At 40.5% G+C, this 26,934-nt stretch overlaps 1 protein-coding gene and 1 long non-coding RNA gene across 3 annotated transcripts in view; one reads left to right on the top strand and one right to left on the bottom strand.

Moving 5' to 3' along the window:
* KCNQ3 (potassium voltage-gated channel subfamily Q member 3) overlaps positions 1-26,934 on the top strand; it is a 188,726-nt gene that overhangs the window by 111,694 nt on the left and 50,098 nt on the right. The gene's annotated exons all lie outside the window — the stretch shown is intronic.
* On the bottom strand, positions 1,241-25,942 carry LOC149918725 (uncharacterized). 2 transcript variants are annotated; one of them, XR_016465668.1, is made up of 3 exons: positions 25,732-25,942; positions 24,192-24,275; positions 1,241-1,507 (listed from the first exon to the last, which is right to left on the bottom strand). It is a non-coding gene; the product is annotated as an uncharacterized LOC149918725 (long non-coding RNA). The 2 variants fall into 2 exon arrangements; XR_016465667.1 differs by lacking the exon at positions 1,241-1,507 and adding an exon at positions 15,845-16,021.

The following is a 26,934-nucleotide window of genomic DNA, read 5'->3' as shown; positions in this document are numbered from 1 at the left end:
AGATGGGACGAAAGAAAAAGTTCTTTTGACAGTGAGAGTTTTTTCCTTCTGCCAACTCTTAAATATTCCATACTGATGGTACAAAACTTGATTTTGTGGTGAAAGTTTTCTGGTCCCACTTTTGTCTCCCCATCTCAATCCCATTTCTCGATAGTGTCTGTACAGATAATGTGTCTGTACCAGATTCCTTGCTCAGGCTTACAGATATATTCTTTGCTAACAGGTTGCTTAAGGGATGTTGGGTCTTTGAGTAAATTACTCTTGTTGGGCTTGCTTTGGAAAGAATAGACTTATTACAGAAACTGGTGTGACAAAGAGTTCATATCTTACTCAGATGTGAAATTATGGGTAAATGCAGTGAAAATTATAGAAATACACTTCTGTATGTAATGACTGAGCATCTGAGAGGAACAAGAGGTATACAATTAGGGAATAGTCAAGTCCCACTGAGGTATAAGGAATTTAAACTGACTGTTGGTTACACTGGAATAGTTCAACCAAAGAAGAATAGAAAGTCTGCTAATCAGATGCAGATCAAATCTGACAAAGTGTGAGCTAATAAATAACTCATTTTTTTTCTCCTTGCTGTTGCATCCACGATTTATTCTGTCTAGATAACAGCACACAAATTGTGTATAACGAGAACACTTCTGTGTTAGGGTTCTCATACTAAGTGGTAGAAAGGCAGACAACTGGAGCTGTTTTTGGGAATGGGCAGGAAGTAAGCAGGTTTCTCAAAAAAATGGGCAGCGGTTTACCCACAATATGCTTCTTTCTCTTCATTCAGTGTTAGAAGACCCTAAGAAAACCAGTAATTTCAGTGGCAATTTAAGAAAATAGGGCCAGCTTAACTGTGTAACCTATTACGTTTGTGCTCCAAACCCTCACACACAAAATATGTCTTTTCAACCACAGAGGAAAGTTTTGTTAAAGTTCTTTTCCAGCAATGTGATTTGTTCATGCTAAGGAAAAAGAAAAAAAAAAAAAAAGAGATCTTAAATTCTTCCACAATAGTAGGCAAATCCTTAAGTTAACCCAGGTGCACAATTAAACTAGTAAGTATGCCTAGTGGAAAGCATGTAAGTTAAGCATGTGTTTCAATAGCAAGCTATGTAACTTGCCAAAAGATGCATACAGTAGTCTAAAAAAACCAACAACTGAACTTACAGCAGCAGAATTTCTTCTTTATACCATAATCACAAAACTACCTTTCCTGACAAAGCAAGCTTCAGCCACTTTCCTCTTCTACCATGTAGATTTGACTTTTCTCCTTATCCTGGAGCATTGTTTTCTGCATATTACTGGGTGTTTCGTGAGAAAAGATGTTTTGAAATGTAGAAGCTTGAAATATCTTTTAGAATCTGTTTCTCTTCATTGAACTTTTTTGAACTTGACTGCCTTGCATTTCACTCTGAGAATGGCTAACTCTCTTTTTCCCAGGCTTTTAGAGTTCACTTTTCAAGTGTGAGGAGGTTGATGTCATTGAGTGTTTTCCACTTCTGAGTTTCTGCAGAAGAGAACACAAATTGTTAGTACTGAAAATTGTTCGATAGCTTCTGGTGTTCTGATGGATGGCAATATCCTTGCTTCGTGTCTTTAAGCACAGCAAAACACTTCAGCTGAATAGGTTTTTAAAAATGTATTTTGTACACTTGAATGCACGAGTTTTATAGAAACTAACAGCCTTCATACCAAGGTCATGTCAGAATAATTGTCATTAAGCAGATTTGTTAGTGCAAATAAGGCTTTTATACATATAAATATATGGGAATAAGAAAAAATGTTGTCCTGCACTGTTGCTGGTTTTGCTCCTTACTGACAGCAGAGAGGCATACAGGAAAACTGGTGAATCTCCCTTCCTTTTCCATTCATGGTGCCTACTGTAGGGGCCACAGTCTAGATCTTGTTATGGCTGAAGTCCTACCCTCACTGTTATCAAGATACACGTAGGTACCATAGCTGGATCCAGTTTAGTATTATGAACTGTCTTCAACTGAGTCTCAATCAGCTTTTACTTTATTTACAGTATTTCATTTGAGAGGATATCCTTCACCCTTTGCACATTGCTTGGTTACCTAGAAAACTGACTGTACCCTTTTAGTGAAACTGCAGAAGTTGGCTGCAGTAGGAGGTGGGATGATGGCCAGTATGAATCGGTTCCTACAGGTGCAAGTTGGAAGTCAGGGAGATGATATGGGAGAACCAGCATGGCTTCACCAAAGGCAAATCCTGCTTGACCAACCTAGTGGTCTTCTCTGATGATGTCACTGCATCACTGGACAAGGGAAGAGCCACTGATGTCATCTATCTCGACTTCAGTAAGGCCTTTGACACGGTACCACACAATATCCTTCTCTCCAAATTGGAAAGATATGGATTTGACGGGTGGACTGTTCAATGGACAAAGAACTGACTGCAGGATCGAGTCCAGAGAGTGTTGGTCAGTGGCTCAATGTCTGGATGGAGATCAGTGATTAGTGGTGCCTCCCAAGAGTCAGTGCTGGGACTGATACTCTTTAATAGCTTCATCACTGACATTAACAGAGGGGTCAAGTGCACCCTCAGCAAGTTTGCCGATGACACCAAGCTGTGGGGTGCAGTGGACACACCAGAGGACAGGATACCATCCAGTGGGACCCAGACAGGCTTGAGCAATGGGCCCAGGTGAACCTCATGATGTTTAACAGATCCGAATGCAAGATCTTGCACCTGGGTCAAAACAAGCTGGGGGATGAAAGCATTGAGTGCAGCCCTGCCAAAAAAGACCTGGGGGTACTGGTGGTTGGGATGCTGGACATGAACCAGCAATGTGCCCTCACAGCCCAGAAAGCCAACCATATCCTGGGCTGCATCAAAAGGAGCATGGCCAGCAAGACAAGGGAGGTGATCCCGCCCCTCTATTCTGCACTGGTGAGGCCTCACCTGGAGTAAAGCATCCAAATGTGGAGCCTGCAGTACAGGAGAGACATAGAGCTGTTGGAGCGCGTCCAGAGAAGGGACACAACAATAATCCACAGAATGGAACATCTCTCCAATGAGGAGAAACTGAGAGAGCTGAGGCCATTCAACCTAAAAAAGAGAAGGTGACCTGACAGCAGCCTTTCAGTATCTAAAGGGGAGCTATAGGAAAGAAGGAGACACTCTTCAGCAGAGTCTGTGGTGACAGAACAAGGGGAAATGGTTTCAAACTTAAAGGGGGTAGATTTATGTTAGATGTAAGGAAGAAGTCTTTTACAGTGAGGGTGGTGAGGCACTGGAACAGGCTGCCTGGAGATGAGGTCAATGCCCCATCCCTGGAGACTTTCAAGACGAGGCTGGATCCAGCCCTGCAAAACCTGATCTAGCTGTGGTGTCCCTGTTTGTTGCAGGGGAGCTGGACTAGATGGCCTTCCAACTCCAAGGGTTCTATGATTCTATGACATGTTGCAAGGTTTTATTCACTTAATCTGGATTTAACTAGCTTTCAGATACATAGATTGGAGGAAATTTTCACTATTTTGGATGATCAAAAGCTGTTTCTTTCCTTTTTTTTTTTTTTTTTTTTTTTTTTTTTTTGCATAATCCACTACCAATACAGAATAAGATATTTTCACCTAAAAGCTTCTGAAATTGAAGGAACTAAGTCCTCAGCCTCTTTTGTCCTCTTTTGCTGTATTGTTCTGGTGACTTTTGATCCTTTGTACTTTTGCATTGTTACCGTGTGCAAAGAGAATTTATGGAGCTGAGGCTTGGTGGGTGATTCTTGACGAAATGTCTCCATAGTTACCTGTATTTACAAGGACCAAGTGGAGGCCCAGCTGGTCTCATCCCATCCTGAATTCCTGGTATACCTATAAATATTCCCCTACAAGCAACAAGGCATATAGTTATTTTCAGGAGTCCATCTGAACATTTATGCATAGACTCTTTCAGTCTAGCTCTCACCTGCATGTCTGAGTGGAGATGTCATTTCTGTGTCCTGTTTTATATAGCTCTGTAGCATTGCTGTCATTGTCCTCTGTGATATGTTGTGTAAGGGAATTCTGTACAGATTTTTAAACGTGGGCAGAAAACTGAGCAGGTAAAACTTGAACGTTGTGCAGGCTAAGCCTTACTTTGTGGTAAGTCATTGTATCATGCTAGTTGTCACTTAGAGCATTGACTACCCAGCTGAGCCATCTAAGACGGGTTCTTTTAATAACAAGGTTTTAAAGCTGGAGATGTTTCCCAAATCATGTTATTATAATGCTTAATGAAATGAGACAATCTGCTAGGAAAATAAACAGTGCTGCACCACTGCGCCGGAGATCTGTGCAGCATGAGCTCTCTTGCATCTGAAATAGATCCTAATTAGCTGGCATGGCTGGAATGTGTTTATAGGTCTGTTTTTTGGAGGATTACAAGTGTGCTAGATTCTTCCTGATGACTTCTTGTCCTGTATGACAAGACCTTTTCTGAACCTGTGCTGAAGGACGGTCTGCAGAAAAAGTAATCAATTTATTTTGTGCAATCCTTATTAACTGCAAGATGTGCAAAGTCTGATTTCCCAGAGTGTGACAGTGGTCAGACATGAAAGGACTGCTCTAAGCCCCAGTGCTCAAGCCAGTAGCTCCTGGGTTATGTCAGCTTGAGAGTCTTGTCTTGGTATCATGCTACCAATATGTCTTCCCTGGGTTGTTGGTTTCCATGTTATTCTGTCCTCATGGTCAGGGGCTGTTTAATGGGATGTGGTTTTCATGGTGACACAGTAGGGCACCGTGCATTTGCATCTGTGTGCACATGTAACACAGTGTCATACACCAGTGATAAACACTTGGTTTCTTTTCTTGAACTGCAGTTGAGCCCACAGTGAGCATACCTATCTGACTATATTTCTGTCACCTCTTTTCCTGCCCTTTCTCTTGGTTCTGAAAATGGTTTTTCTGAAGGATGTACACCTCTCAGAAACCTGTGCTGCACCTTGTTCTCTCCAACTTTGGTTTTCCTATTTATTTTATTTTATTGTATTGTATTTTATTTTATTCTATTTTATTTATTTATTTATTTATTTATTTTGAGTGAAGCCAATTCCTAATTGATTCAAAGCAGACTCAAACTTGAAGGTGTGGAGCTGAGGTTTAGAAGACACTATCCAATTTAATTCAGGGCGAAAGGCAGCAGAGTTCAGCATTTACCTCAAACTAAATAAATGAACCTTAGTAGTATCATGAAGTGAAATTACTATAAAATTATTTCAGGCTTAATTATTAAAAATCCAATTAAAATGACATTATTTAAGAATATATTCTTCCAGTGCATGTAAAATGTATTAGAAGGGGGGTGCTTCAATCTCAACACCTTTCTCCCTTCCTCCCTTCTCTCCTTTTCTCCTTCTCTTTCTCCCTTCCTCCCATAGTTTCTCCCATACTGAATACAGCTGTAGTTTCTAACCTGGGGTCTGCAGGACCTCAGGTTAGCTAGTAAGATCTGTAAAAAGTAACTAGGGAAAACAAATTGACACAGTAAATCCCTGCATGACAGCTGTGCCTCTGAGAAATAAAATGGACCTTCACAAAGCAAAAAGGTTTGAAACTACTGAGAAAGAAGGATATATGTTTATAAAACAAAAATCAGGAGATGTTTGGGTGACCTCATTGCAGCCTTTCAGTACCTAAAGGGAGCCTACAAACAGGAGGGGAATCAACTCTTTGAAAGGGTGAGTGACAGCAGGACAAGGGGAAATGGTTTTAAGCTGAGGGAAGGGAGATTTAGGTTGGATGTCAGGGGGAAATTCTTTACAGAGAGAGTGGTGAGGTACTGGAACAGGCTGCCCAGAGAGGCTGTGGATGCCCCGTCCCTGGAGGTGTTCAAGGCCAGATTGGATGGGGCCCTGGGCAGTCTGGTCTAGCATTAGGTGGGATGGTTGGTGGCCCTGTCTGTGGCAGGGGGGTTGGAGATTCATGATCCTTGAGGTCCCTTCCAACCCTGGCAATTCTGTGATTCTGTGATTTAAGGCCATTTGGCATAAGGCAAATTTATGGGGGAGGTAAACTTCAGATGTGAGCTTCTCAGTGTTAATGATTTCAGATGAAAGCAATAATAAACCTGAGCTGTAGATGGTTATATTGAACATCTAAGATAATTGTGCCACTCTATAACTATTAAAAAAAATAAAAATAAAAAAAAGTGAAAATTCCTTGCTGGATCAAACTGACCTATGTCCATTTATAAACTTCATAGAATCATAGAACCATAGAATCATAGAATGCTTTGGGTTGGAAGGTCAGCTAGTTCCAACCCCCCTGCTATAGGGAGGGACTCTTCCCACTAAACAGGTTGCTCAAAGCCCCATCCAGCCTGGCCTTGAATGCTTCTAGGGAGGGAGCATCCACACCCTTGCTCGGGCAACCTGTTCCAGTGTCTCACCACCCTCACAGTAAAGAATTTCATTCTAATGTCTAGTCTAAACCTACTCTCTTCCAGTTTGAAAACATTTCCCCTCATACTGTCACTACATGTCTTTTTAAAAAGTCCCTCTCCAGCTTTGCTGTAGACCCCTTCAGGTACTGACAGGTCCCCCTGGATCCTTATCTGGGCTGAAGAGCCCCAACTCTCTCAGCCTGTCCTCCTAGGGGAAGTGCTCCAGTGCTCTGATCATCTTCATGGCCCTTCTCTGGACCTGTTCCAACAACTCCATGTCCTTTTTGTGTTGGGAGCTCCAGAACTGGATGCTGTACTCTAGGTGGGGTCTCACAAGAGCAGAACAAAAGGGCAGTCACCTCCCTTGACCCACTGGTCACACTTTTCTTGATGCAGCCCAGGATGCAGTTGGTCTTCTCAGTTGCAAGCACACATTGCTGGCTCATGTTGAATCTTTCATCAACTGACATTCCTAAATCCTTCTCAGAAATGCAGTACGGCCAATCTGTATCTATGCTTGGGATTGCCCCATCCCAGGTGCAGGACTTTGCACTTGGCCTTACTGAATTTCATGAGGTTGTCATGGGCCCACCTCTCAGGTCCCTCTGGATAGCATTCCTGCACTTAACTCGCACATTAGCAATCGGAACCACTACATCTTTGGTTACATAGGACAGTTTCATTCTCATGGATCTCAGAATGATTTATAGACATGCATTTCATAGGGCACAGATGGCACTAGAAGTTGCACTTCATACAGCTGTATCTGGTACAGCAATAGATATCTTAGCAGAAACAATATATATTAAATATATTGAATTTTTTAAGAGTCTTACAAGCGTGAAAGATTCATTTACAAAACACAGAAACACTGTATAACTGCAGTGTTTGGGAGTGAACAATGTTACAGCAGATAGATAAAGGCACAAAGTTTAAAATTATCTGTAATTCAGACGTTTAAGCATTACAAAATTAAAGTACACAGGTGTAATTCAGGGGAACCTTTATATGCTTGTGCTTCCATAACAACCCAGCACTTCTTGGGTCAAGCCATAAATGAGTGAATTATTTGTGTAAGGCACTTTTATTTGGTAACATCTCCTCTAGAGAATAGGTCTCAGACTCTTTGCATAGATGGGTTCTTTCAATCCTCTCTTCTGTGTTGTAAAAAGGAAGCAAACAAAAAAAGCCAACAGCAAACAGGTTGTTTTAATGTAAATTTTGTCTGAACCGAATGATGGCAGAATCACTGTTTACTGCCTTTTGGGTCCTTACCCTTAGCAGTGGGTTAACTTTAGGAATATAAGTTCCAAATCCAAGCATAACAGGAGCACACTCCTTGCTGTGGACATAAGAAGGAAATTTTGTCTGCCATTACAATTTGGTGTCATTGACTGGCATTGATTTAAGGAGTTACTTTTGTATAGAATTATCACATTTCATAGAATCACCATAGAATGAATCAAAGAATGGCTTGGGCTGAAAGGAATCTCAAAGATCATCTAATTCCAGAACCACTGCTGTGGGCAGGATTGCTAACCACTACATCAGGCACTAGATCAGGCTGCCCAGGGCCCCATCCAGCCTGGCCTTGAACACCTCCAGGGGTGAGTCATCCGCAGCTTCTCTGGGCAGCCTGTGCCAGTGCCTCACCACCCTCTCAGTGAAAAAAGTCCCCCTGACATCTAATCTAAATCTCCTCTCTTTTAGTTTCATTCAATTAACCTTGTTCCCAGCCCAGTGATCAGTGTTCCTACTTCTGGTTTTGCTCAAATCTGTGCTCTTAAAATGAAGGGCACAATGACCAAGCTTGTGAACAATTTTAACCACTGTTGAGTTAGCCAACTCTCTCAACTTAGCTTTTAGTAGTAGATGGAATTTATAGTCATTATATCTCTTGGAATCTCAGTAAGTTGAGCTAAATACTGGGAGGGGTGGTAGGAAGATGAGGAAAAGTAGAGCAATGCTTTCCTAGTGCCTGGGAGCAGCAGGAGTGGGCTGATCCAGCAGGGAGGAGGTGTTGGGATTGTGCAGGAATGCTGACTGCACAGCCAGGGAGTACAGTTGCATTCTTCCGTTCACTGGAAGCTATTCCAATTTCTTTCCATTTTGAAACTTGTTAAGAGTCCTCCGTGCTCCAAGGGCCAACTTCAGTGGTTGTGAGTGGCACAGCCATGGTACAAGGCATAGATTTTGGAGTTCATTGTTCTCATGAGCACAATACCAAGCATGAAGCTGCTCCAGGATGGAAGGCATGCATCAGTGCTCTCCATCACAGAGTTATAGATGTCTTTGGATTTGTTTTTTGGTTTGTTTGTTTAGTGTAACATATTTTATGGCTTATAGACTGGTCTTCAGTTTCTGTTATGCAGAACGAAGATTTGCTTTATTCCTGATATTTAGTGTTTCTCCTGAACAACAATGATAATAAGAGGAGACAATTCATCATGTGAACAACTTTCAGTAACTAGATTCCTGCCATAATTTGCCCACTACTTCAGGGACTTAACAAGGAGATGAATGTGGTCACCAAAATTCTGAAAGTTTTCTAATTGTAAAATTAAACCAAATAAAGCCATCAGCTTTTTGAATTTGGAGCTTTTATGTCTGATGTGCTCAGACTTTTCTGTATGGCTGTCGCATCAACAGTTTTTTTTTTCCCCTTTATTTTGCCAAAACCAGAGATTCCTTTGTAATCATATAACTCAAGAAGTGATACTTAAGGAAAATGCTGAATATTATGTTACATTATTGCAGTTTTTCAGAAGAACTGCTTCTCCAAGCAATTGAGTTCTACAGGGGGCTTTAGTTTACATTATTCCGAATAAATTTTCTTCCTTAGATTGGGAATACAAAAGAATATTTTCATGATTATTAAAGTAGGAATTTCCTCTCTTTGCCCTTGCTCTTCTATGCAGAGAGCACTCATCTCTTTCTGGAATTCAGTTCACTTCTTTACAGGGATTCCCCCCATACGTGAACTGGGTTTCACAGCTCCCAGGGGCTGCATATGCTCAGTTTTCTGCTGCAATTGAAATGCGAGCAATAAAACAAGTACTGCACTTTCTGGAGCAGATTCTCAGTAGGTGTACAGAGTGATCAACACCTTGGGCTGTTTTCTATACCCTCAATAACTGTGTTAGGTAGAGGCTAAATTTGGAACTGGTGAGCAGTTGCAGGGGGGTGTATTGCAGCCACACCTCCAACACTGCAGTAGCCCTTGCCAAGGGACATGATGCAGGATCATTTCCACTCCATACTAAAGATCTTTTATTCTGCCAGAATGGCTGAAGAGCACTTTGTCAAATGGAGAATCAGCCTCTCTTCATGCACTTCCAAAACTGCTCCCAGGTGCACAGCTGAAGGCTCTGCACACTTTTCCCCATGCGTATCCCCAAAGGCTAGCCAGAGAGGAAACAGTGGGTCTCTGCTGCCCAACTGGGGAGCCTCGTCAGACTACAGACACACAATTAATTCCCTGTCAGAGCCCCAAAGGGGCACTATTTAGGATCCAGAGAGATCTCAAATCAGCTGATCAGAGACTGCGGTGTATCCAGGACTTGTCTATTCACTTGTCATCTGCTGATGACTCACTAGATGCCCAAGACTAGCAGCTTAACTTTTTTTTCTCCTCTGTTTCTATTTCCAAAGAAACCACCACTCTGCAGCACACCAGGGGGCTGTTGTGAGTTTGAATTAATTTGAGACTTCCAAATTAAAATTGCTGCAATACAGCAATTCATTTCACCCTGTGAGGAATATCTAAGATCCACTGACTCTTCCTGTGGAGGCACCTGTTTCTCTCCAAGGAGGACATCAGCCAACTAGCACAGACATTTTGCTGAATTAGGAGCTGATTTTGATGAACTCTATGCAAGTGTTAACTGCTCAGTTAGCATGTCTGGGAAGCCCAGGGGCAGACAACAAGGGAAGTTAAGGGAATACTGTGATCATAACTTATTTCCAGTGAGCACAGACATGCTGCTGTTATATTTACAATCTGTGTTAAAAATTTTCATTTGAAGATGTCATTGGAGAGTTAAGCACGGTAGCTAGCCACTCGGTAAGCTAGGATAGCCTCTGTGCTTTACCGTGTGATCAAATTCATTATTTTCCAGCTCCTGCTGTGATTGCCAACAGTCAGATTTGAGCAAATGAGCTAAGCATATATTTATATCAGGACAATAATATGAGGGGGTTTGCAGAATGGCATGCTATGACAAGCTCAAGAAATGGTGTAATTAAATTATTGTTTACTGAAAGAAGACTGACACTTCTGGGTAGATTTTATTTTTAAGGTTTCTTGAGAAGAATTAGAGTATGGAATAGCCTTCACTTTCAGAAACCAGAGTTCAAAGGCTGGATGAGAAAGTAAAGATAGAGAAGATTCAGCTCCAGAAATTCACTAACAGCACATAAACATGTGCACAACTGCACTCATATACAAACATATATGACAGCTCCTGTTTGTGCAGATGTCTCACTGACAACATGAGAGGAGCTGGACAGGCTACGCAATCAAGGCATCTTTCACTTAAGGCTGTGTGAGCAAATTCTAAACTCACCATTTGGGGGTTTTTAGAAGCTTGAGTATACCTGAACTTGGCATTAAAAAATGGCTAGAAGATATGGTTGCTGATTTATTTGTTTCCATTATTAATTTTTTTGGGGGGGAGGGGGGAGGGGAACTTGGGGGGAGGTGCAAGAGAGGGAAAAGAGAGCTGCTGATTTGTTGTCTATGTATAGGCATCTAGCACCATTTAATATGCCTCAAAGTAGTAATATGGGATGATAGACATGATACAGGAACAATCCCCTATGATGGCTCAAATAGTGACTATGTCTGTGCAAATAAACAAAGCCATAGATCTCCACTGATGATAATGGGAACTTCAGACATCTAGCAGACCTGTGGACTGAACACATAGAAGTTATTATCTGTGTTTAGTCTCAGAAGTAACCCTGCCCTGATGCTTGTAGAGACAGATGAGCCTGTCTCTAGATACAGAGTACAGACATTTCCACTACCATTCCCCATTTGCAACCTCTTCCTATTTCAGAATAAATTTGTTTTTGGAAAAAATACACTGTCTGCCATGCAAACACTATGCTGTAGCTTATGAAGTCCAGACTCATCTCTTTTGTACCTGTAGCCTCCGGGATCCCAAATTTCTTCCTCTTTTTCAACTAGACTTACCAGATCTATGACCAAAAATCTCAGCCTTTACTGTAGGTCAAGCACCATCTCCCTTGACCTTTCTATACCCTGCTTACTATCTCTTGACCTTGCTATCTTCTCAGCATTCATTTATATGCATTACTTTTTCCAATCTTAGTTTGATAGTTCCTACATAGTATCTTCTACTATTTCTGGAAACAAAACATAGATGGATCATTTACTTGAACTAGGAGGGCATTTCTCTGATATTTCTTTCAAGATTACTCTGTATTCAGGCAAGCCATGCAGCTCACCTGGAAAATGACTGGGGAGAAAAATTTGGGCTTTTCAAATTCTAAACAACATGTCTTCCAAGTACATGTATCGAAGAAACAGGTACTGCCTTTTCACCCACCTCAACCGAATTCTCACTTCCCACCTCAACCTGGAAATCATCACCCTGTCAAGTCTGCTACAAGATGTGGTATGAACTCAAACTATCCCACTTTTGTCAAAATGGCCCAGAGCAGCACGCGCAATTTGGTTCTCCTGAGCAATCTACCACCTGTCCGTTTTCTTTCCCAAAAAGAAAGTAGGTTTCATCAATAGGATGAAGATTTCTCTCACTGAGAATAATCTGGGCAGGTTCAGAGATGTGGCTTGAATCTCAGATCTGCACAAAGATTTGTTGCCCTTAAAGAATAGTGGGAAGATGATTGTGGTATATAAAAGCCAGATGCAGAACAGCTTAAGAACATCCTGATGAAATGCTCATACCTGTAGAAAGTTTGCACACTGCTATTCAAAGAAGTGTTGGCAAGGATAAAGCACTTAGGTTGGGCAGATTTTTGTTCTTAAATTAAACAGAACTGATATCATTTATGTACTAGGGAAGATGCGTAAAAAACAACTTTCAAATTTAGCATGTTTTGCCCTTTTTGGACATTGTTAAGGAGGATTCACAGAATATGCCAAAATGAAGTAGCATAGCATTGGAAGCTCACAATGTTATTCTATATCCATGAAATTACTCTATGAATTACAATATTTTACTTTTGTGATTGTTGTTTGTTTGTTTTCCAAAGCAGATCATCTTTCTTGTAGAAACAAATCCAATTCTCTTTTTTGTGAAATTCTGGGAAGGATAGTTCTCTCAGCATAATTCTCTCAGTGTGAAAGAAACAAGTTGGAAATAAAGCTGTCTATCCTTTGTAATCCAAATGCAATTAATCATCTGAAAACTTTAGATCATTTCTTTGCTTCTAAGTTGGTACTCTGGCCTCAGCAACTTGTCAGAGAACAACTTTTGATTTACTGTCAGAAATTGGAACAGAATCTACAAGTCCTGACTCTCAACCCTATATTAAATCCAAGGGAACCAGAACTATCCCTGAGGAAGACTTAAATTAAGATTAATTTCTAATGTACTCTAAAGGCCACAAGCCTGTGGCTGTCTTCATTACTGGGTTGTTAGTGATGATCTGTTCCAATTTGGAACAGAGACAAAACGACAATGGCCTAACAAGTCTTGAAACAACTTGCTAGTCTTAAGGTGCTACAAGAAAATTGTCTTTACAAATATTGTTATTGGCTGGGACTCTCAGGATCTATTCCCCTTTCTCTGCAGATACCCCTTTGGGCCAAATTCTAATTGGATTCTTAACCATTCTGTGACTCTGTGATTCTGTGACTGCAACTCTGGGACTCTGTGATTTCTTAAGTAATGTGAGAGTACTGAGAAAGCAACACAGAAATATAAGCATAGCCTTAGAATATGTTCTTCAACACCTATCAGACCAGCTGAATTCACAGCTTAGGTGAGGCCCACTATGCACAATATGGTATATGAAGAGAGTTAAGGTGCCCAATGGCAAGGTCTAGTATTGCATGGAGATGAACATGTGAATTAGTCAAGAAAAATTCATGAGAAGATCAGTAAAAGCCAACTTTTGACCTATTTTGGGAGCTGTCTTTTTAGTTCTTTTAATTCTATTTTTTTAATAGTGGGCTAGAGATACTCCCCTTGTTTGCAATTCAGCTATGAAGCCTGGGCCAAAGTTCTTGCACAAAATTAGTCTTGCTTTTTCCACAACACAAGAGGTTTCCAATGGCTGCAGCTCCTTTCACTCAGAAGCCCATGGTTATGCTCATTCTTGGATCTGAAAGAGTTAAGTCAAATCCATCAGGTCCTTTAAAAAGTGAACACTGAATGACTCAGAGCTCTGAAAACTTTGGTTGGTCTGAGTTGATCCTGAGTATGAAGTGGCACCAAGAGTGCAGTGAAATAAGAGAACACTATGGAGGAAAGAGTGGAATTGTTAAAAAATAAACTGAAACTACATGGAAATACAGATAAACAGATGGAAAACTTTTTAACAGCAATGTTTGAATGGCACAGAAACTAGTTAAAAGGAATCAAATATAGTTCTGAAATTTGGTAATTTAACTAGTTTCCTACAGTTAGTTTCCTACTAGTTAGTGCACTGTTGGAATAAGCAGCACATGAAATGTTATTACAGAAGTCTGCACTCTCAGTGGAAGTTAAACACATGAGCAAGTAGAACCAAAACAGATCATACAAAAAGATGAACTCATTGAAGGGTATGGTTTCTCTGTTTTTGAAGATCTAAGTTAGCCTGGTGAGGAGAGAGCGGTAGGAGAAGCAAATTCTTACAGAGAGATCCTGTAGGTCTGATAGAAAGCTCTATTATGTAAAGGTCAGCAGAACAGAAGTCAATCTTTGAAAAAGCAAGCAGAATTTGCCAATCAGGGAAAATCTTTTAGTGCCTTTCAACTATTGAATATGATCCATGCTCTAAAAAGATAGCTACAGGAAAAAAAACTAAGGAGAGAGAACTAGGTTGAATGGCATTTGACATCTGAGATCAGAAGTTTTTGAAGCTCATGAAATTATGGTTGGAGGCAACCAAAACAGTACTCCTACTTGGACAAAGAAATCAGAGTAGCTTATCAGGGAACACAGTCATACACACATGCATACATGCTCTGCTGACAAGGGAAGCAACTGCTCAGTATTGATTATTTACCAGACAACACATAGGTACATCAAATTGGTCATAAATGTTTTAGACAAAACAGTGTTATAGATAGCTTGATCCAAGTATGGTGAGAAGCTGCTAAGATGTTTGTTCATTAAATCAAGCAGGAGCATAAAGTCATAAGAGCTGCTGATGTGGAACAGAAATCAACAATTATAGGAATAAAGATGTACTTGAGATGCTGCAATGATTGACATACAGGCATTGAAGTCAATCACCTGTTCAGAGATGACAGGCATAAAAATAAAGATAGTGAGTATTTCTATACAGTGATGACTCACTAAACCAGGGATTTATGCTTCTGACTAGTATTTTGCATCTCTCTCCCTTGTACACCATTTGGCTCCATGTACACTTTGGTACATCTAGGATCTCCAATGTAATCCTTCAACTAATGCTGCAATATGTCTTTTCAGTAGAATCACTTGCTTGAACTACTCTGTTCCACACACTCTTCTGTCCTTCCTACTGTTCCAAACACAAAGAAACAACTATTCTAATTGCCTTTGTGTAACATCATGCTGGGGATGACTCTATGTAAGATTCTTCTGTGGTGGTGCTGAGACTGTGTCATGAGATCCCTTAGGTAGATCCTTCGCAATTATATATACACAGCTCTGTGAAGTTATTAAAGAGGTGAAAACTCCTAAGGGGGAACAATAAAGAAGATTTTAATATCTTCGGTGCAGTTTTGAGAAGAGAGGCAGTTAAAACAGAAAGTTCAGGCCACTCTTGATATACTTTTTCATCAAATAGTCACTGAACTAGCAGGAGGTAATGCCACTTTAGATTTCATTTTGTAAACATTGAGGTCATTAGTGAAGGCTGTTTTTTTCTTTTTTAAAACACTACTGAATCAAGTAACTTGTGATGATTAAATTTAGAGTAAATTAAAATCAACCTGTCCCTAAAGAGCTGTGACTTCAAGAGATCTTTCCTTGAGAAGAGAGAGGATATAGTTACAGAAGTCACTGGCAGGAGAATCCTGAAAATTGGGCATATTGATTGTCATGAGTGTTTTTAGTAAATGTTTCAAACTGAGTGACAACATGTGCATGAGTCAGCAGATTACATGTAGTCATATGCTGAGAAGATGAAGTAAGAAGATACCAGTTATCAGTCTGGCCTGAGTAGCACTTACAGAATGCATGAGCCATGTTTTTGCAACTGGAAAAGGAGAAATCTTGAAGCAAACTATTGCTCATTAGAAATACTGTAGGTCTGTGGTTTTTTTATTTGTTATCCGTGGACTACTTGTAGGGACTGAACAAAAGGCAGCTCAGAAGATCAGTTACAAAGGATCCTGAACTCCATTCAAAAATTTCCATAGGTTCAAAGATGAAGAAAATCATGACCCATGACTGTAGACCATTGCAGTTGTCATTCAAAGCGGAGAAGTTCAGGCTGGGTCAGTTTCAGAGGTGGGCTGTGTAACAGTGAAGAAAACAGATTATTTTATTATGAGGATAGAAAAATTGAATCAACATATTTAACTGCAGCAAAGAGGAGGCTGCAAAATGTATGCTGTCTGTCAATACATCAGTGTGTGATCACTGGGGAAGCAAAAAAACAATTACCATGCAAACAGAACAGTGCTGGCAGAACCAAATGTGAATATATAGTTCATGAATATTTTAAGATGTAAACAAGAAGGGCTATAGCTAGTTAGGGAGTGATATTCTGTGGTACTCTCCCATTAGAGAAGAACCAAAGGTACACAGACACCTATGGAGTCTGTCATGTTTTGTAGAGGATTGTGTGATGTCCTATGATATCAGGGATGTAAAGACCCAAAGGGTCATTTTCCTTCAGATGATTTATATCCCTGTAATTTGCCTAGCTGCACACTGGTCCCTTAATCCGTTAGCCTGTCAGATTGACAAATCCTACTACCAACAAGGTCAAGGCTGATGTTTTGCTACTACAGGATAAATAATGTTGCCTCCATGATTGGCTTTACAGTTTATGTTTGCACAAAACTTCAAAGGCTACTTTTACATCTCTATAGAACACTACATCTCTCTAGGGTCTAAGAGAGAATAAAGCTCAACCAGTGCAGTTGGAGTTACTATTAGTTATGATATTGGCTTGCTGTACCCTTCATGCCATGGTTCAGCCAAAGGAATTCAACTGAGAAGTAAGTGTGACAGAAGTTAGTTCTCAACAAAAGGTTGTGTGGGCACCATCTGTACATGTGAATTCAATCTATTACCATCAAAATGCAAGCACGTGGGTAATAAAATGTGTCATTATTACACCATGGTTTGAGAAGACAGAAGTTAAAGCAGATCACCTATGAGAAAGTTGATGATAAGACACCAGAATGATCAAACCATGTCTTTCCTGACCACTAACTGATCACAGCTGTTGAAGACTCCTTACCAAAATGCAACTTGTGCAACCCAAAGCAGTACTGGGAAACTATTTCATAATCAGATCAGAAAAAGAAAGAATGAACTAATCTATATTTTGAATTCACACATATCTCATGCTGTGTTGCTGAGACCTCCAAAGCCTGCAAGACCAGTTGCATCGTCATACCTCCAGAAATCATAAAATCATAGAATACCTTGGACTTGAAGGGACCTCAAAGATCATCTAGTTTCAACCCCTCTGACATGGGCAGGGTCGCCAACTACCACATCAGGCCCAACCTGATCAGGATGCCCAACCTAGCCTTGATCACCTCCAAGGATGGGGCAGCCACAATATCCCGTTTCTGTGCCTCACCCCTCTCTCAGTGAAAAATGTCCTCCTTACATCTAATTTAAATCTTCCCTCTTTTAATTTAAAACCATTTTCCCTTGTCCTATCACTACCTGGCTATTTAAAAAAAAATCTGAAAATTTGTAGTTAATCATCCAGATCTTGGCTCCCAACCTAGGAAAGAAAGTATGTTTGGTAGAAGAAAAAAGAGCAGACTAGATGGTAGCCAGTTTATTAACATCCTTCCCTGTATTTCTTTGTATTAATGGCAGAATTAAGGTACCACCATCATGAGTATAGCATAATCATAGTATAAAAGATATTCCCCCTCCAGACCTGGATTTTGCTAGAGAAATAGGACAACTTAATTCTAGAAAGGTGTTGGTATCAGTAACAGAAAATATGTCTTCATTGAATAAATGCATTTTAGAACTGTTTTAATATACATTCACTTGAAAAATGAATTAATTAGAGTTGTCAAATGTTGAAATAGCAGTGACAATCAGCAGGAGCTCTACAAGCTTGCAGGAGACAAATGAGAAGATTTTCTGTTGTGGATTTTGACCTAGTTTGTTAATGAATCAAAAAGTACTTCGTTGTGGCTACATGCAGTAAATGAAGGAACGCACTGAGGTCTCTCAGATTCTTCCTTTGTGTTCAGTGTTTATTTTTAAGATCTGATTTGCAGTACAGATATATAGTAGTAAATCACTTTGTTCATAAGATATACTTCCTACTTATTACTCTGTTAAACTTTTCTGACAACTTTTATCAGAAAAATACAGGAAAAAGTCATCATGCTTTACTATTTCTCTAGTCTCATACTTACAGAGACAGGTAACCGTGGGTGAATACCTTGCAATTTTCTCATTTCTCAATGTCAGGAGTAGAATTTATAACTAGATTTCAATTAGAAACCATTCATTATTTTATCTCTCTTTTTCAATTACTCCCTTCCATATTTTGTTACCTTGCACTTTCCTAATGCAGACTAGCATTATCCTCGTGGTTTTGCCCAGAACTGAGCACTGAACAGATGTTTTCTTTGAGCTGTGCGCAGTCATCTCGAGGTCCTCTTCCTCATTAATTACAGTTAATTTTAGGAATCCTCAGTGAATATTAATCGTGGAAATTGTTCCATCCACTATACATAACACTATACTGAATACTTTTCAACAGTGCACTACTCAATTATGCAGATGCATTACATCATCCTGAAGGTGCATGTTAATTTTCTTTATACTTAATTAGCTTGAAGGACAGCACCAGGATGAGTGGAGGTATGGACAATAGGTTCATATAAATCCTTCAAACACATTACACAGTACACTCAGAAATGTCTCTCATTTTAATGATCCCTTCTAATTTGCGGTAATTAGTACGTCTTATCATCTAGCATGATGGGAAGCAGCTAGTTTCCTTAAAAACAGTAAAAATATTATCTCACTCCCTCCACTCAGTTTCTTTTGTTTGACCCTGCAGTAAAAACAAATCTGTTCTTCTCTGGAGCACCGCCTATGTCATCAACTGTCATCATCACAAATTTAGCCTGTGACTTCATCCCTGGGCCAGACAGGGGAGGGAAATGGGCAGTAAAGGAGAATGGCCTTGATTAAGTACAAATCACCAGAGCAATTACAGAACGTGCCCAGACTTGTAAAAAACACAGGGACTCATCTCTCAGCCCAGTGCACGCACTGTTTTCTTTTTTCCTAGTTACAAAAGCCTGTTTCCTGCTTTCTTTGTGCCTACTGTAGTTGAGGAAGGTTGGCGAGACATAGAGAAGAGCTACAGAGGCAAATAGCCTGGCCTTTGTAGGCAGGCCATGTATCTAATAGCTGTAGCAGTGCAATCCATGTTGGAGGGTGGAGTGACGCCCATCTGATGCTCATTGAATTCAACAAGACAACACCTCCTTCTCTGCCTTGACTTGGGCAAGCAACTCTAAATTATAGATGTCTCTCTCTATTAGCTGATTCATTGGAAGAACTACCGTTAAGGATTCAGCTGGCTTCAGATATCATATCAGGCTCTCAATGAGATGTGAATTTCTTGCAGTAATAAAGGAATCTTGCCTATGAACCTAGAATCGTAATGTACAACAATTAGCCCTCCAGTTAACTCACTGCAGACCAGGCAGTCAGTTATTAAGCAGAACTGACTTCTGCACAAAGTCTTGTGGAAACAGGACATGCAGTTAGAATGGTAACAATTAGACTCATGGTTTTCCAGATCAAAGAAGACTGACTGCAGAGGATGAGAGAGAAACTGAAGAATTGTATGGAATAGGGGCGTCTTTGAAACATATCTGGACAGATCACCTTAACCATCACCTGCTGTCATGTCTTTCAAGATCTCTGTCCTAGGAGTGAAATACAGAAAATGTCCTATCAAAGCAATCCCTGATGCTGTCATTCCCTAGAGGCAGGTATAATACATGATGGGAAGCTAAGAAATCAGGCAACCTCAGGTCCGGTGTCTTCTGTCATGTAAGTGCAACTGAGTGTGTTTTCAAGTGATAGGAGCAACCTTATGTACTGGGAGACATGGCAGGTGCTTTGAATTCACATTTCGCAACAGAACCAAGTGTGCTCATCATGTCAGAGAATGCACACACTGGGTTCCTGGACAAGATAAAAGCCCTATCACATGAATGGACATATGCCCATGTGTGGCCAAACTGAATGTACTTTATTAAGATGTTATCACTTGACAGTAGATACCACTATTTTATATATATCATCTGATACTGGAGAGCTTGAGATTTAAGGTCTCCATGTGTCTCTGCAAGACATTGCATGCATCAACATGGGCAAAATTTGTGTTACCATAGATGTCAAATCATTATTTTTGTGAAACATACAACTACTGTTAATTAGAGTCCTTGTTAAATGAGCTAACCATTCGAGGATTCTGTTGCAATCATGTTTTTCTTAAAAGAGATGAAAAATAAACTCAGTTACTCAAGACTGTTAAGCTCTGCACTAGCACATGGCTGCTTTCAACTTTTGTGTGTTATGTTATAGATTTTACTTTCTCACATTAGTTTTAATAAGGGTCGTTTAACACTTTTCATCTAAGTGTCCCAAAGCAGTTGAGAAGTATAAATTATCAAAGCTTTACAGACAGAAGCAGAGGGTAAATGCTCCATACTTTTTTAAGGCTTAAATGGCAAAAGTAGGTTACATGACTTCTTCAGTGTCAGGCAGTGTCGGAATGGAAGATGGAAAGTGATACCCCTCACATTATCCTGCTGCTGCTGCTGCTGAATACACGCAAGAGCAGGCAGAGGGGATTTGTCTCAGTAATGTTTGGTGCTGATCTCATGGCCCCTTATCTCAGTGCACAGCACTCTCAAGAGCTGAACAACAAATACACACAAACATAGGTCAGGTGCTGAGAACATCCCAGAGGAGTTCTGCAGGTACTGTGGGGAGGATTCTTCTGGGCTGATGGATGCAGAGAATGCTTTTAACAGTGTGTGATTTCAGTGTAAGAGGGGAATGGGCACTGTGAACTCCTTTTACTGCATTTTTAGAAACTTCTTTGGGAGAGCTTCCTTGTTGTGGTCCTTTCAGATAGGAAGAGACAATAACATTTCTTCAGTGATACCTTGCATGATTAACAAAACAACAACCCAAATAATAATCTCATGTTTCTTGATTTCATCTTACATTGTTGAAATTCAAGCATTTCAGTGCTATGAAATATAAATAAGTCATGGGGTTTCAATTTCACAACTGAGTAAACTGAGTGCACCTGTAGCAGAAGTACAGAAAATCCTTCACTAACACTATACAGCCTTCTTTTAGCAGTGACAGGGAAGTTTTATACATACATATGATAAAACATTGAGATACTCCTCACATCCACCCAGAAAATGTTTGTCACTGTGCCACTTTCCTACATTATTAGCAATTATAAATGAATCTGCTAAGACATTACCCTGGAGACTGACACTGAAGTCACTGCCTAAAAAGCAGCACAATGAGGATCACTGCCATAATTATCAGCCTAGCCAGGGCTATTACTAAATCCAAAGCATGGGCTGAAATCACTGATGGTTCTATGACTCACAAGTTCCTATGCTGTCATGTTTTATTTCCCAGCTGTAGGTTACAGGTGTATGCATGGCCTGTTACCATAACCAGATGACAGCATCCTTTTCATATAATGATGAGTTGATTGCTTTAGTTTAAGGACTCATTCAGACTTCTGGTCTAAATTTTGGCTGTATTAAAATATCCTTCATTTACCATTTTCATTGTCATCGTGAGTGGAGTTTGTCCCATACCAGGCAGTGGTCGGTCTCCTGCTGCCAAACATGTATTGAGAATAGGTTTTCCACTGTGTCATCCCAAAATAAATTCTGCCTGAGTCAGCCATAAGGTAGGTGATTTCTGTGACACTCTGGCTTCGTGTTGCTCACCCTACACAGATACAGTGTAAGGCACAGTGCCACAACCCTGCTGCTAAGATATGAATAAACTACCAGGAATAATTTACAGAGAAATTTAAATACTGCTGACTTAGGGGAAATAAAATCACTGAAGCATTGAATGATGCCGGGAGGCTTGAAGCCAAAATCACATTTGCTTTTGTTCTGCTCTGACATGGGATGTAATTGGGTTACAGCTACAACTTTGAAATAATGAAATAATCTTTTTTTTAGCTTTTTTTTTTTTTTTTTTTTTTTTCCAAGGCAAAGAACACAGAAACATTTATTACAGTGTCCAGTAGAGCATGAACAACACTAATTGTTCATCAAGGATAAAGTAGCTTCTGGACACTTAAATAGGTGAAGCTCATCTAGAATAAGTGCCTCAATAATATCTTCTGGACTGCAAGTGGGGATCTGCTCCAGGTGGGCTCTGCGGGGCTCAAGGGGGATCCTGCTGTGGGACTGGAGCCCCCCCTTCCACCTCCAATCTGGGGCTCCTCTGCTGCTTCTCCATCACTCGGAGCCTCCTCTGCAGACTGTGCCTGCTGTGTCCATGCTGAAATCTGTTTTCCTGGAAAATCTGTCCTACTAGAAAGTTCTAGAAAGGGGATGGATTAGGATGGATTTTGAGCACATTCACAAATGTATTTTGGGTTGACTGATCTGGGGACTCTTGGCTTTGTCAAGTTTCATATATCACCATGCTCTGTCTCATCGAGCCAAATCAGATTCAGCTGTATCACCTCCTGGAGCCAGTCCATCAAGGCAAGTGACAATTTCAGAGGATTTCACTTTGACATTTACTTGGCTTCTGCTGTCTTACCATGAAAGTACTTCTGGTGCTTCCCACAGAGAAACACAGGGTACTGAAAATGCATTTATATCACCTGTCCGAGCACTAAAATTTTGTTAACAAGGAATGAATTTTTGTCCCAAGGAACATGATTTATTTCTTCAAGCCTACAATGTGCCCTTGGTCCTTCTGTCTGTCAGACAGAGCTGCTCATCCTAGGCTATCCAATAGGTCTTCTAATAACCCTGGAATAACTTCCAAATGTGTTGAGTTCCTATCTTCCCCTGCGCAGCCATAACTTTTTAATGAATTAGATCTTCACTGACTATATATTCTTGAGTTTAACTTGAAATGAGATATACGGACATAGGGCCACTATGTCTAGTGAAAATCAATAAAATGCTGTAACCCAAAAAGGGAAAGAGTCTGAATTTTAGTCCACTCAAGACTGCGGACGGCATATCTTTCCTGATAGCATCAGAGAAATGACTATCCTAAGAGAGCTGGTAAGCGAGGGCAGACTTCATCTTTTTAAGTGTTTAAAAGCAAGACATCTGTATTTTAAAATGAATTTTGGCCACAGCAACCCCAAGCAACGCTACAGGCTTGGGGTGGAATGGCTTGAAGACTGTGTAGAGGAAATGGACCTGGGGGTGTTGGTTGACGCTCGGCTAAACATGAGCCAGCAGTGTGCCCGGGTGGCCAAGAAGGCCAATGGCATTCTGGCTTGTATCAGAAGCAGTGTGACCAGCAGGAGTAGGGAAGTAATTGTTCCCCTGTACTCAGCTCTGGTGAGGCCGCACCTTGAGTATTGTGTCCAGTTCTGGGCCCCTCACTGCAAGAAAGACATTGAGGCCCTGGAGCGTGTTCAAAGAAGGGCAACAAAGCTGGTGAGGGGTCTGGAGCACAGGCCTTATGAGGAGCGGCTGAGGGAGCTGGGATTGTTCAGTCTGGAGAAGAGGAGGCTCAGGGGAGACCTTATTGCTCTCTATAACTACCTGAAGGGAGGTTGTAACGAGCTGGGGGTCGGCCTCTTCTCTCGTGTAACTGGTGATAGGACTAGAGGGAATGGTTTCAAGCTTCGCCAGGGAAGATTCAGGCTGGATATTAGGAAATACTACTTCTCTGAAAGGGTGGTCAGGCACTGGAATGGGCTGCCCAGGGAGGTGGTGGAGTCACCGACCCTGGAGGTGTTCAAAGAACGTTTGGATGTTGTGTTGAGGGATATGGTTTAATGAGAACCATTGGTGACAGGTGGATGGTTGGACTGGATGATCTTATAGGTCTTTTCCAACCTTAGTGATTCTGTGATTCTGTGATTCTGTGAAAAGTAAATAAATATTTGAATTAGTCTGGGAAGGATTCATCTTTTCATCTTGATGCTTTGAAAGTGGTAGCACTGTTTGTCTAAGGTGAGAAAAGAGTTGCTGTAAGAGACGTCTTGGCTTAGTATATATATATATTTATATACACAGTAAAAATGTTTATTTCTTACTAGGACAAACTTTGTATCTCTTTGTAGTTTAAGGTACAGTGTGTCCTCAGGCTGGGAAGGAGGAAGCAGCAAGATGGATAAAAAAACAGTGGGCAGTTACAAGATAAATTTCAAAATCTTTTGGCATTGGCAAGCCTTAGAGGCAAAAAACACTAAATTACCTTTTGTGTATATCCCAGGAGAATGTTTTCTTCTTTGGTGTGTTGAATCCGTGTGTTTGCTCATGTATTAAAATTACTCTGGGCCTGCAGTATAAAGATAACATAAAATGAATCCTAAAAACCAGATATAGGTTTATAGCCTGAGATGCTCTCCGGAGCTGTCATCAGTTCTGGGTTGTGGTTGTGATGCAGTGTAATTTTTTGTGCTCTGCAGCTTCTGGACAAAGCCAACCACTAAAGGGATTTAGAGATGATGACCAACGTAAGCTAGGAGACTGCTGGAGAAAACGCACAGCAAATAATGAGGAATTGCTGAGGAGGATAGAAACGGTGCAGAGGGACAAAGCTAACACTGTAGTTTAAGATCCCCTTGCAAAATTAATCCTGCCTTGCCTCAAATGCAGTGCTATGGTCTGGGACTGATGAAGGCTTGGTGACCAAACTGACCTAGTGCCAGGCTGTCATGGGGAATGAGAGGGACCAAGTCACAGTTTTGAGACAGACAGAAAATATCAACATTCTTTCACCAAGGTCACGGCTGCCACCATACATGTGTTGCTGTGCCTCTGTATTCCTAATGTCCTCAGTGTGAGGGACTCACCTCAGTGGGGCAGAGAGCAGAAAAGCTGTAAACAGAATAGGGTGACATCCAAAGGTGGCTGTTTTTAATGTTGTCCTGGATAATTGAGAGTAACATATATCTGTCCTCACAATGAGATTACCTGTGGATTTCTGCTAGCATCTCTCTTTATATACCCACATCAGCACTGTTGAAGGAAACTCTGCCTGGTCTGAAATGCCACACTGCATGTGCTTTTTTTGCCCCATTTCAGAGGACAGTTCCCTCCTGGAAATGGGACAGGTGTGCTACCAGCAGCTCATAACAACCCTGTGCTGGCAGACAGCACTTGGACTACATGATGCTCAGGAAGGGATAGGAGTCCATGGGTATACATAATCTCTCTCTACACTGTGAACCACTGTCTCTTCCATTGCAGGGTTTAGTTTGTGATTCGTGATTTATTACCAGCACCATAAGAAAATTCTGCATAGTTGTTGGTTTTGAGATAGCATTCAACTCCTATTCAATTCCTACTTTTGGCTATGAGGTTTTGCCTCAGACATTGAGGTGATAAGCACTGAAAAGCTACGGAAGGTTTTAATTTAGTCTGTATAAAGAGACAAGTTACTATGTAAGAGCAACTGTGTGTTTTTGGTATTGGTAGGATTAGCATAAAGTAATTCATATTCCAAGACTGTAACCGAGCTTCAGACTAAATAATATATTCTGCAAAGGAAATTACTACGTGTTAATAACACTGAGCAAGTTTTTTGTTGTTGTTGTTGTTTTGTTTTGTTTTGTTTGTTTGTTTTTAAATTATTTTTATTGTTGGATTTTTTTTATTTTTTTTTTTTTTTGGTATTAGTTTTGAGTACCAGCCACATATTTGAGGACTGTATTGATAAGATATTACACTGCCTTTAATTAAAGATTTTTTTTTAGCATTTTGGCTCTTTGAAATTTCCAGTAGATACTGACCATGTAGTTGGTGTACATTTGTACTTTCTGCAGTCTGTCTTTTAGCTGAAGTTCAGATTTGTGCCATGTGCTGATGTTGCTTGTATAACTCAGCAGCATTAGGAATGCTTTGACATCACCTAAGAGAATTGTGAGGTCATCAGAGTGAATTTCTTGTGTCATGATTTATCCATGTCGAATAGAAACATGATTTTCTGACATAAATTTTCACAGTAAGGCCAGCAGAAATATTCTCTTATGCTGTTTTGGGTCCTGCCTCTGTAGAAAGTCTCAGAATTACAGGAATCAAAGGTGCAGTGTGAGATTGTGTTGAGAAACCATTCACGTAGTTGCATCTCAGCTCTCCATCTGCAAAATTAAATTACTGAGACATAGTCCTCTAGGAATGCATACAGACAGACATCAAATTGATAGCAGAAAGACAAACATCATTTTAAGTGATGTGAGTCAAGGAGATTCTTTGAATTTTCTTATCTTGAATTGCATCACCAATCTGATGTTCATAAAGGAGAAAAGTGTAACTGCAGGATTTTAGCATGTGCCATTAGCATTTTTCCTTGCAACTACAGTTCCTCCTTCAGTTTTGTCATTGGTGGGCAAACCTTATAAAGCCAGGCAAGCTAACCTTCTGTCTCACATTTGTCAGTCTGTGGAAGGACCGTGCAGAGGTTTGGTAGAGCTTCATCAATAGTAGAGCTTAAAATTCTTTGAACATTGACATGTAGAGTAAGCGCTTCATTTTTGCACCAGTTGTTCTAAAAATCATTCTGCATGTACACCTGACTTCTGACCATCTTTAATTCTTCTGTATTGTCCTTTGTTTCTTCTGTCATTACATGCAAGGCTGTGGAGATGATAACCAACTTAGATTATACTTTTCACCACAAATTTGTGCATTAGATTTACACAGGATCACAGAATTGTAGAGGTTGGTACAGAACCTCTAGAAATCATCAATTCCAAATGCCTCTGCTAAAGCAGGTCCCTACAACAGGTCACACAGGTAGACATCCAGATGGGTGTTGAATATCTCCAGAGAAGGAGACTCCACAATTATTCTGATCTGTCTGTTCTAGTGCTCTAACACTCTGACAGTGATGAAGTTCTTCCTTGCATTAGTATGGAACTTCCTGTGTTCCAGTTTCTGCCCATTGCCCCTTGTTCTATTGTTCCTCACCACCAAAAGAGTCCATTCCTCTCAAC

This window comes from Phasianus colchicus, chromosome 3, assembly GCF_987193195.1.
Source record: "Phasianus colchicus chromosome 3, bPhaCol1.hap1.1, whole genome shotgun sequence".
Lineage (NCBI taxonomy): Eukaryota > Metazoa > Chordata > Aves > Galliformes > Phasianidae > Phasianus > Phasianus colchicus.
The sequence above is the reverse complement of the archived record's forward strand: the minus strand, read 5'-3'. Positions and strand labels throughout refer to the sequence as shown.